Source organism: Stegostoma tigrinum, chromosome 13 (assembly GCF_030684315.1).
Source record: "Stegostoma tigrinum isolate sSteTig4 chromosome 13, sSteTig4.hap1, whole genome shotgun sequence".
NCBI lineage: Eukaryota > Metazoa > Chordata > Chondrichthyes > Orectolobiformes > Stegostomatidae > Stegostoma > Stegostoma tigrinum.
The window spans coordinates 47765875-47776320 of NC_081366.1; the positions used below are offsets into that span (position 1 = coordinate 47765875).

Sequence of the window (10446 nt, forward strand, 5' to 3'; positions counted from 1 at the left end):
TAGAGTTAATGGTTTGGGTCCAGTGACCCTTCTTCAGAACTGATGGTAGCTGGGAAAATGTTCGTACTACGCAGAAGATGGGTGGGTTGAGGAGACAGAGTAACCGATAGGTAGTGTAAGACCCAAAGAGACAAGAAAACTGGTGGACAGACAATGGAGTGCTTAAAGGTCAGTCTGGGGGAATAAACATCTGCCAATGGGGGCTATTAGGACCTGACAACAGGTTTCAGAACAGCACCTCATTTTCCTCTTGGGAACTTCTTAGTCTTCTGGAGTTCAAATAAGTTCAACAATTTTAGGGCTTCAGGCCATATCCTTACCCTAATCCCAACCCCAACACACCAGGTCTTATCATCGCATGGGTTGCTACCACATACAACTCATTGTCAGCGACTAATATCCCCGATTAGCAGCTATTGATTCTCCCAGACTGACCTCTAATCATTCCTTTGTCTGTACAACTCTTTTTCTGTCTCTTTAGCTTGTCTCCACCTATCGTTTTCTCTCTCCCCACTCAGCACCCCATCTTCTGCATAAATACCAACTTTTTCCTAGCTACTATCAGTTCTGAAGAAGGGTCACTGGACCTGAAATATTAACTCTGACTTCTCTCCATGGATGCTGCCAGGCCTGTTGAGTTATTCCAGCAGTTGTTTTTTGTTTCTGTTTCTGATTTCCAGTATCCATAAACCTTTTTTCCTTACCACAGGTTTCCGCTTTCTAAAAAATTAAGTTTTCTTTTCATAACAGTTAATCGACTGTATTCTTTTGCACAAAACCAACTATAGCTAAATTCCCTCCTCAATTCAAAGGCTTTAATGTTATATTAATATATGATGATTTCATTATTTCCTTTCAGTTAACTTGAAAGTCAACTGTTTCTCTGCAGTTATCATCTAATTTTCTGAATGTCTCCAACCCCTGGTAGTTTGCAGGAAAGTAAAGTCTGGTAGAATCACTTTTTTAAGGTCTGGAAAGTACATGGTTAGAGTTTTAAATTTCACTTAAATGTACAATAATCATATTATGCTTATTCAGTCCAGGCTAAAAATACCCAAGGTTCCACACAGGCTGTCTGACCTGCTGAGCATTTCAGCATTTTCCATTTTCATTTCAGTATTCCAACATCAGCAGTATTTCGCTTGTGTGTAAATGTACGCATATATTGCAAGTTCCTCAATGTATTTACTTGTAGCTTTTTCAGCATAATTTTTTTATTCTATTTTGGGGAATACAGACACAACCCAGCCAGTTTTCTCTCTGTGATATCAATAAGGGTAATACATTTACGATGTAAAACTCTAAAGTATTCAAGAGCTGTCCTCGAAGCTGTCACAAAATACACATTTACTCTTCGGGTTTTCTCAACACACCTACTACAGCAAGCTCTACCAGGGCCTTGGTTATGGAATTGCAGGGTCATGTCTTTTCTTTTCTTTCATTAGCTTAAACTGATCAACTGACAAGCGCTTCTGTTAAATGTTTCTCCTTTCTAAAGGAAAAGCATCCCCAAAAGCTAGCTTGGTCAAGGATGGGTGCATGAAAGAAAAACTAGGAATTAGTTCAGTATATTTACGCCATGCTTCCTTCGATCCCAAAGCAGTTTCCTTTTTTCTGATTTTTGAAAATTTGGCCATTGGATTCTTGATTAATCTATGAAGCAGATCTTGAAAAATCTCTGTTTCATTGTAGCCTCTGCTTTTCAATCGGGAGATTCAGAACAGGCCCTGATTCAATTTAGGTCACTGATATGTATCAGGACCCGAGGAAGTCTGTGCTTAAGCACATTTGCAATACTAACGCGTGAAGTTAAATGGTTTGATTAATGTTTTGTCATGTCCAGGCTGCTCTGTGAATCTGCTGAGTGTGGGATCGGATGGCCAGAACCATGGAGCTTTCGGCTATTTGTCTGTGCTTATTCTGTCTTTTTTACACAGATGCACTATTCCATGCTGATCTCTGAACTGTTCACTGGTTATGAGCACACACTGGAGAAGTCACATTCATTGCTGATAGCAATGAGCTCAACTCTTGGTCTTACAACTCAAGTTGACCCTTTCAGAACTGCTTCCAAAGTCAGTGGGATGATAACAGGGGAGAGCTGGATAAACAGGGAGCGAAGGGGAGTACAAACCAAGCTGTGAAAACTATACCCTCAGCCCTAATGAATAGCCCCCAGAAACTCGTGTGTTCCACCACAATAATATAGAGCATTTCTGTTTGAAGGTTAAAAGGGAAGCAAACAGGAACAGTGAGCATGCACTTGATCAATGCTGGGAATGATAACCCAGCTGGGGTGCAGTTGAACAAACAGGGACCCTTGCTGCAAAATGTAGCCAGTGGGAAGTGTTTGCAGTTTATGTGGTCCATCCAGGCAAATGCCTGAGAAGAGTTTTGTCCTCCTGGGAACAGTATCTCTATGTACTTCACTGAAAGCAAGCAAGTTTATTGCTGTACTCAGTGAGACTATGTAATCTCTAATGTCTTCACTTACTCCCACCCACCAACTGCTCTGAAATCCCAAGTTAGGAGAATGGGTTGAAGGTGCATTTCTGTTCCATTCCACCAAATTTACTTACAATGTGATTTAGTCTCCAGCCCCATTATCATTGGAATCATTCTGGAGCTCCCAGTTGGAGGGATAGAGTCGCCAGTTGTCATTTCCTGGTCTGTAATTAAGTTATGATATCCCCAAAATACCCAGGCCAAACAGGAAGACTGAGGAGCCATCAGAATTCAGGGAAGACAAGCTAGTATCTGCCAACACAAACAGCATCAGAAGAGGACCCACTGGAAATGAATAGAAACAAATAGGACCTGTTAAGCAAAAGTGGTTCTGCCCGGATCCCAGGAAAAGACAGTGGAAGCATCAGAATGAGAGCAGATAGCTGGACAATGATCTATGACCTAACATTGGGCAAGAGAAAATGATAACCCAAGTTAAACCCTCAGAAAGTAAAAAGATTGAACTCAGACCGGAAACAGTCATAAGGAGTCAAAACAACAGCCAGGGTACTAGGGCAGAAATGGCAGAATTTTATGGAGATGCACTCAAAAGGTGGTTACCAGAGCCTTTCTTTCCAAAACAAACTGGAGATGCAGAAAGTTCAAACCAGGTTTAAACCAGGAAGGTAAAGGTGGATGAGAAGAAGGCCATCACCTCAGTGGTTAGGTGAGAAGTTGGTCTGATTAGAATCTTCTCCCAAATGGGCAAGACAAGAATGAGAGAGACACCTTACTTGGTTGAAAAACGTACTGTTCAGTACATCAGGGACCAGACAAACTCCTGAAAAGGAGGGGGTGAGGGCAGGTTTTGGACAAGACTTGTCCAAAGTCACAGTACAAGGCAAGTTAACTGTCTTGAGGTTCAATCACCCACACACTGCCATAAACCACTCTACCAACAGCCACCAGAACAGTTCAAGTGTAACTATCTTAGAGGACCTAGTCTACAACCCATGTCAGTCTGAGCCCTACAGCTCAGTTTTCTAAGGGACAGAAGGAGCTACAACTCTCTCAGGGAATAAAATCTCACCATCAGCCAGAAATAAATGTAATCAGGGAATCCTTCATCAGGTTGTATCAATCAGTTCTGAGGCAGGGTCACCAGACCCGAAACATTGGCACTGTTTTCTCCTCCACGGATACTGCCAGACTTGTTGAGCTTTTCCAGAAAATTTGTTTTTGTTCCTGATTTACAGCATCCGCAGTTCTTTTGGTTTTTAGAAGAAACTGCCGACTGTTCCCTAATTGTTGCTCGGCAATTGCTGACCCACGCGCACAAATGAATGCCAGGCTGTTAATTCAAACTTTGGACTTTTGCACTCCATCTTAAAATCAAGGACATTGATAAATGGGTCTACCTTGTTTAAGTAATAGATTGGCTGTTGCTAATTGACTAACTCTTTAGCCCTTTTGATTCTAACTTTCATGATGTATTTTTTTGCGAAAGCAAAAAATGTTAGATAACTCCCTCCTCGCACACATGCGCATGCGCACACACACACACACACACACACACACACACACACACAGAGTCTTTCAAGCACGTGCACACACACAGACACACACACAGGCACACGCGCACGCACACACACATTACCCATGTCTATGAGTATGTGGAGTAAAATGTGCTTCAGATGGTTTACCTTTACAACAGTGTCATTGTGATCCTTACAGAGTCACAATCTGCCATGAGAAGGAGCTGAGGAATAAACCATTATTGTTTAAAAATGAAAGGAAAATTAGATCACAATTTACCTACAGATGGGTAACAAGAATTGGGCAAGAGCATTGTGTTAAATCTTGCCCACAACAAATTCCAATCATCAGCATCCAAGCCATTTCCTATCATTTGTTAACATTTGATGAGAAGGACACCCAAAGATCACCAGTGATGATGGTGCTGACTCCACATGCAGCCACACTGCAAAATTCACTGGTTCGTGTATTTGAAATGTAAGGACCTGAAGATGAAACTGTTATTTAGGCTGCAATTCTATAGGGCTATATCGCAGGGTATAATGTAGGTCACCAACAATCAGACTAAGTTGCCTCATTCATGGAAAGTAACAAATAGACCAAGGATACAACTTCTTGTATATAGCGGCATTCACTATCAGTGCCATTATCAGGTTGTTCATGTATTGGTTAGAACCTACCCTACCACCAGCTATAGATGGTGAGATGCAAAATCCAGCTTGATTCTTGAACTGAAAGGGATTTCAATCCATCAATATTCAGCTCATATCTGCCACAAGGAAGAATTTCTGAAGCCATGTGCCCAGCAGGTTTTAAAGCCAGTGACATCGTCCATAACTCCCATGTTCCTTAAGTGTTCACTCCTCCGCAATATCTCCAGGGCTGGCTCATGGCTGGTAAGGGATACCCCCAGAAGACAACGCCAATGCCTCCAGCACACAACCCTCAGACTAAAGCCAAACAGTGTTTCAATGCTGTTCATGTAACGACTAAAGCCATCATTGAACAGTCAACTGATCTTCTGAAGCTGCCTGGACCACTCAGGACGAACACTACAATGATCACATGGCAGGCTGTTCATAACAGTGTTTGCTTGCTGCACAATATAGAAGAGTGGGAGATGGCTCAGCCATCTGTCTCCTCAGAGGAGGAAGAAGGGAGTCTGATAGAGATGCTGAGGGAACTGACTCTGCTGATGAGGATGTTAAGGAAGCCAGGGCAGCATAGAGAAGAGAACATCAAGCTCAAAAGAACCTGTTGGTAGCTAATTAGAGAGCAAATGACTTCACACTAATATGTGGACACGGAACTGTGAGCCAATTATGGCACAGAGATGTTCCCGCCCTCAAAGGAATTCTCAGTTTATAACTTTAAAATATTAAACTACATCGTTTCACATAAATTGTAAGTTAGTTGTTCCCTTTGCATCAATAACCTCCTGTTCAGAATCATGAAGGAGATAGGCAGAATTTAATCAGGTTTGAACTTATGTGACTCAAACCTTCATTTGTGAGGGACTTTCACCTATCACTGAGAGAGGCTAAACTCTGCCATTAACTCAAAAACTTTAACTACCTAGTTTAAGTACCCATTTTCCAGAGGCTAAGTTGCTCCCAGAGAACAGCAGTGAGTGATAGTCTCAGCACTCTTTGCACTGGTCCACATGACACACCTATTATTGTATTGGGTGATGTTCTTCCCTCAAACTGTCTACAGACAAAATATGAATGGTCAGAAATGTGAACAGATCGAAAGAGACCACTAGACTGTGATACAAAGTGCTGCATCTGTTTCAAGTGTAATGTTGCACAGAAGGCTGAAGCCCATGCACCCAAAGTGACTTCAATGTTCTTTCACCTTCCTTTGTTTTCTGCTACATCATGGCGCCAGCTTGGCTGCAATTGATTTTGAGGAAGCCTGCTGACTGTTTTGCCACCTTGCCTCAAAGGCTTTGGAACGTGTTTTCACATTAGCTGGGGTCTCAATTGCTCTAACCTGCTTGGGTATCACATGCAAGTGTAGATGTAACTTTCTTGGATTGCTCTGATGGAGGTGTTTGGTCCCTGGCAAAGAGGAGGTGATATAGCTGGACAGTTCTGCAGTCTTCTGTGTCAACAAACCTTGGGGGCATGGCCATTACTTCTCCCTGCTGGTGCACAGCCGCACATCTCATGCTTTGAGAGTTTGGGGCAACTGCAGGGAGGTCAAGATCCCTCAGCCTCCTTTTGCTTAGCCAATGAACGAATATAACCATAGCTTGAAAGGTGGAGGGAAGGTCCTTCTGCATATCTGGTCAAAACAAATTGCTCTACTGGACCTGGCTCTCCACTGTAGCTGCCAGCTGGTCACAACAGTTGCCATGTACCTGCATATAACTAAATGGCATTGGGCAGAGTCCTCTATACTTTGCATCAGTGTGTGCATCGTCTCCCATACCTTTGAAAACATCTCCCTAATTAGTCCCCCACATTGTCCTTCAGCTCCTTAATGGTTGGGCCCAGAGACTCATCTTCTGTTCTGGGACTCCAAATTGGCAGTTTTCCATCTACTGCAGTGAATTTCCCTACACTGGGGAAGAGTGGGGAGGAAGGCCTTAATGGTGTATCTTCAAAGGCTCACAACTGTTCCTCCTCAGAGGTGCTGCACGATGCTAGCAGTGTGGGCTTATGGGCAAAACCTCTTCTTCTTTTGGTCCTGGCTTGGGGGTGGTTTTCAGAGGCTAATAAAAGCATAAAGGTCTGTTAGTGTCATAAGCCGCTGCTGTTGTGTGATGTGGAGATGGAGTAGCTGCTTGGAGTCTTTCTCACCAGATGGCTGAAGGTGTGCAACCTCCCCATCAGCAGAGTGTTGTAATCTCAGCTGGACAACATTAAGAGTTCCGGCATGGATCCTTGCTTCTACAGTTCAGGCTGAACAGCTCTTCTTTCTCCAGCTGCTCAAGCAATGCTCTTTGAAATTGTGGATCAAGATCACATTCCGCGATTCTTGTAACATGTCAGCATATTCTGGGCATACTGGGAGAGAGCCAGACAGAGCTGGGAGCCAGGATCTCATCCTCTCTGGCTACTGGCCAGTGTCAAAAAGTTGAAAACATGACAGTCTCAATAACTGTATTCATTGACGGGGCAAGGCCCGCGAGAATGCATGACCCAAAATGTCCCTGAACCAAAAGTTACTAGGCCATGTTAGAGAGCCGTTAAAAGTCAAGCACTTTCTTGTGAGTCTGGAGTGACATGTAGGAGAGGACGGCAGGTTTCTTTCCCTAAAGAAACATCCTAGGTTTATTCATTTAAATTCTACCATCTTCAGTATCTGGTGGGATTTGAATCCACACTCTGAGATCGTTTCAGTAGGTTTTTTGGATGATTTCTTCATTGAATCCAACCTCATGTATTCCACCCTAGCTAGGCGTGAAACTCTACTAAACACCCCGAAAAAGCATCCCTAACCCTCGATCACTTCATGGATAAAGAATCTTTGGTGCTGACTGATATGATTCACTCAACTGGACCTTGAACTAAATATATCAACGAACGTCCAAAATGTATCATACGTATCTCGTCATCAGTAACATTTCTTGGTAAACTTTCTCGGTGAACAAAGAAACTTTTTTAAAATAATCTTTCCCCTACCCAACTCCCCTAACCGTCCTTTTCCAGGTGTCTCTTTAAGGCACAGTTCACCTTAATTTAAAAATAAAAGTTTTGGTGAAAAGATGGGCTGAATGTGAAAGATTCTGTCTCGCCTAAAGAAGATCCAGGCTGAATGCAAGCGGCAATGAGAAATGAAACGGGACTGACACCTACAAAACCTGGTTGTCCGTACAAATACGGGGACTGTCAATTATCTCGTACACATTCAACTACATCTCCTGAAACAACCCGATTAAGCGACTCAGGGCTGGGAGAACAGTGCAGAATGTGATCCGTAGAAGAGATTGCCCGCGGGATAGGTTACCTGAATTGGTTACTGTTGATGGCTTCGAAAAGTGCCCCAGCTTGCAGGAAATGTTCTGTTCGAATTGCAGAAACGAACAAAGGTGCCGCTTGGCAAACGGTGTTTCCCTGCGTAGCCGCCCGCTGCAACCTCTCGGTAACTTTCAGAGACTGAGCCTTCAAACATTTACCCTCCCTCAGGGCAGCGCTGATAGCAGCTCCACGCATGTGCGCTGGTCAAACAGGGTGGCTGGACTTGTCCTTGTGCTCGTACAAAGATTTATCGAAAGGATGCTGTTTGTTTTTCGTTCACGTGGGACTAGCCCTACGTATGAGTGAAATTCAGTAGCAGCACGATCGCAAGTATGTAACAGGCGAATATAATACCATTGGTGGGTTAATCATCTGAATTGTAGGACTTTCTGTATTTATCTGCAACATGTTTTCTTTTACGTTAGTTGAGGACGTCACTAGAAAGATACTTTGATGTACAGATACATCAAAACCTTGAAACAATCATTGGCCTGTCGTGATCCCAGCTGATCTTCCAAGCCGATCTGACTAACATTGGCTTCTCTCTGTCTCCACTTACTGCTGTGTGAGTGATATATTCCTTTGAACGTTCTAATGCGCTGCATTTTACTTCTGAACCACTCGGAATGTGTGAACTTGCTCACAACGCTGCTAGCAGCTGATGTTTCCACTATACCCACCTGCATGCTGGCCAAGTCGTTGTTTAACTTGAAACGGCCTTTGACATTCTTTGAGTCAACATAGGATTCTGTAATCGAAATGTAATTTCTTCAAGCCCCGTTCTCTCTTTCTAGAGCGTTACAAGGATCGTTTCATTTGGAGTTATCGCGGCGCCAAGTTGTTTCATAAGCAAACCCACCATTCCCCACTTTTCTAATATTAAAAAAGGCAAATTTAATCTGGGTGAGTTTAATCAGAGGTTATTTTAGTTTTGGTTTTATGCCATATTGGTACTATACGTTTAAGGGTTGACAGTTGAATGAAAAGGTGCAAACTTCCTTTCTGTGTGGTAACTAAGAAATTTATACCAGCAGATTAAACCAAAAGATGAACAGGAAAACGGTCAACAAGTCCAAAAACGGTCCCCCATTGTAAGGGAAAAAATTGCATTTATACATTAAAGTGCTTTACAGTCAATGAAGAACTTTTTGAAATGTGGTCACTTGCTGTGGTAGGAAATGTGACTACCAACGTTAGGCAGCAGGAGGGATAACTTTTTGGCCAGGACACCAAGGAGAAACCATTTGGCGTTATTTTGGTTCTAAATAATAACATAATGCCATTTTAGGTTTGAACTAAAATAATCACTGGGAAGCTTACTCGTCATATTTCAACTTCTGCCTTTTAGAAATTTAAGAAATCAAGGTACAAGTGTTGAAAGTAATGTCGGATATTCTGGCGCCGAACAAACTGCTCACCTCGGAAGGCAGATAGGACTTCGGTTTAACAGCACACTCACGGGGTGATGCCTTTGATACTGTACCCCTTTCGTTAATGCACTGGGAGTGACAGCCTAGGTTTTATTTTGCGCTGGAATCTCTGGAATGGAATTTACATTGTAATGCAATATCTTAATCCCCAATACTGGCACCCGCCAAACGTTATGTATCCATGGGAAAAGCGAGAAACAAGATCTAAGAAAAAAAATTCTGCTAATTCTGGCAGAGCAAAGAATTCTGAGAAACTATGTCAGACCCATGATGTTTATTAAGTTCCAGAAGACTAGTGGCTGTAAGGCACATGCAGCATCTCACGTATCTCTTGTATGCATGAAGGGATACACTCAACTGCATTTTAATATTTGCAGCATTTATTTTTATAAAATGACATTTAAATCCCACAGCAAATGCATGACCTTCCTCGGCTCCTTTCCCAGGGCTTCTGCAATTCTCAGCAGCAGAGGAGAATAAAACTGGGCAAATGGATGTTTTTATAAATAACATAGTTTTGATACAAAATGCTTGAAGGAAATTTTCTTCAAATCTAAAGTTCTGTACTGGCATGAAATGCCAGTAAAGTGACAATATCAGCGGATAGTAATCCCAGGTCAGTGTTCTGCAGAGAAAGGTTTGTATTCCACAATGGTGGATGGTGAAATTTGAATTCAATTAGTTTAACTGGAATTGAAAGCTAATCTGGTGGTGACTATGTGACCGCTGTTGATTGTTGTAAAACTGATCAGGTTTACTTATGCCCTTTAAGGAAGCAAGTTGCCATTTGGTCTGACTTACATGTGGCTTCAGATTCATAGCAGTGAATAAGCCACTCAGTTCAATGGCAGTTAGAAACAAGAATAGAAATTGTTGGAAAAACTCAGCAAGTCTAGCAGCATCTGTGGAGAGAAATCAGGTTAATGTTTCAGGTGCAGTGACCCTTTCATAAAATGTTTAGAGTCAATTAGAGTTGGGCAACAAGCAATGCCCTTGCCAGTGAAACACACATCTCATCAAAGAATGAAGGGCAATAAATGATTGTTAGGTCCTTGAGTTGGTTTCTC

General features: G+C 42.5%; 1 protein-coding gene across 3 annotated transcripts in view; it reads right to left on the minus strand.

Annotated features, from left to right (window-relative positions):
• The window catches only part of LOC125458143 (histamine H2 receptor-like), a 57457-nt gene extending 49318 nt beyond the window's left edge, over window positions 1-8139 (minus strand). For all 3 annotated transcript variants that reach the window (XR_007248779.2, XM_059650728.1, XM_048543057.1), the window contains exon 1: window positions 7939-8139. The gene's annotated coding sequence lies outside the window, so the exon portion shown is untranslated. The remainder of the gene's footprint in view (window positions 1-7938) is intronic.
• Between the last annotated feature and the right edge of the window lie 2307 nt (window positions 8140-10446).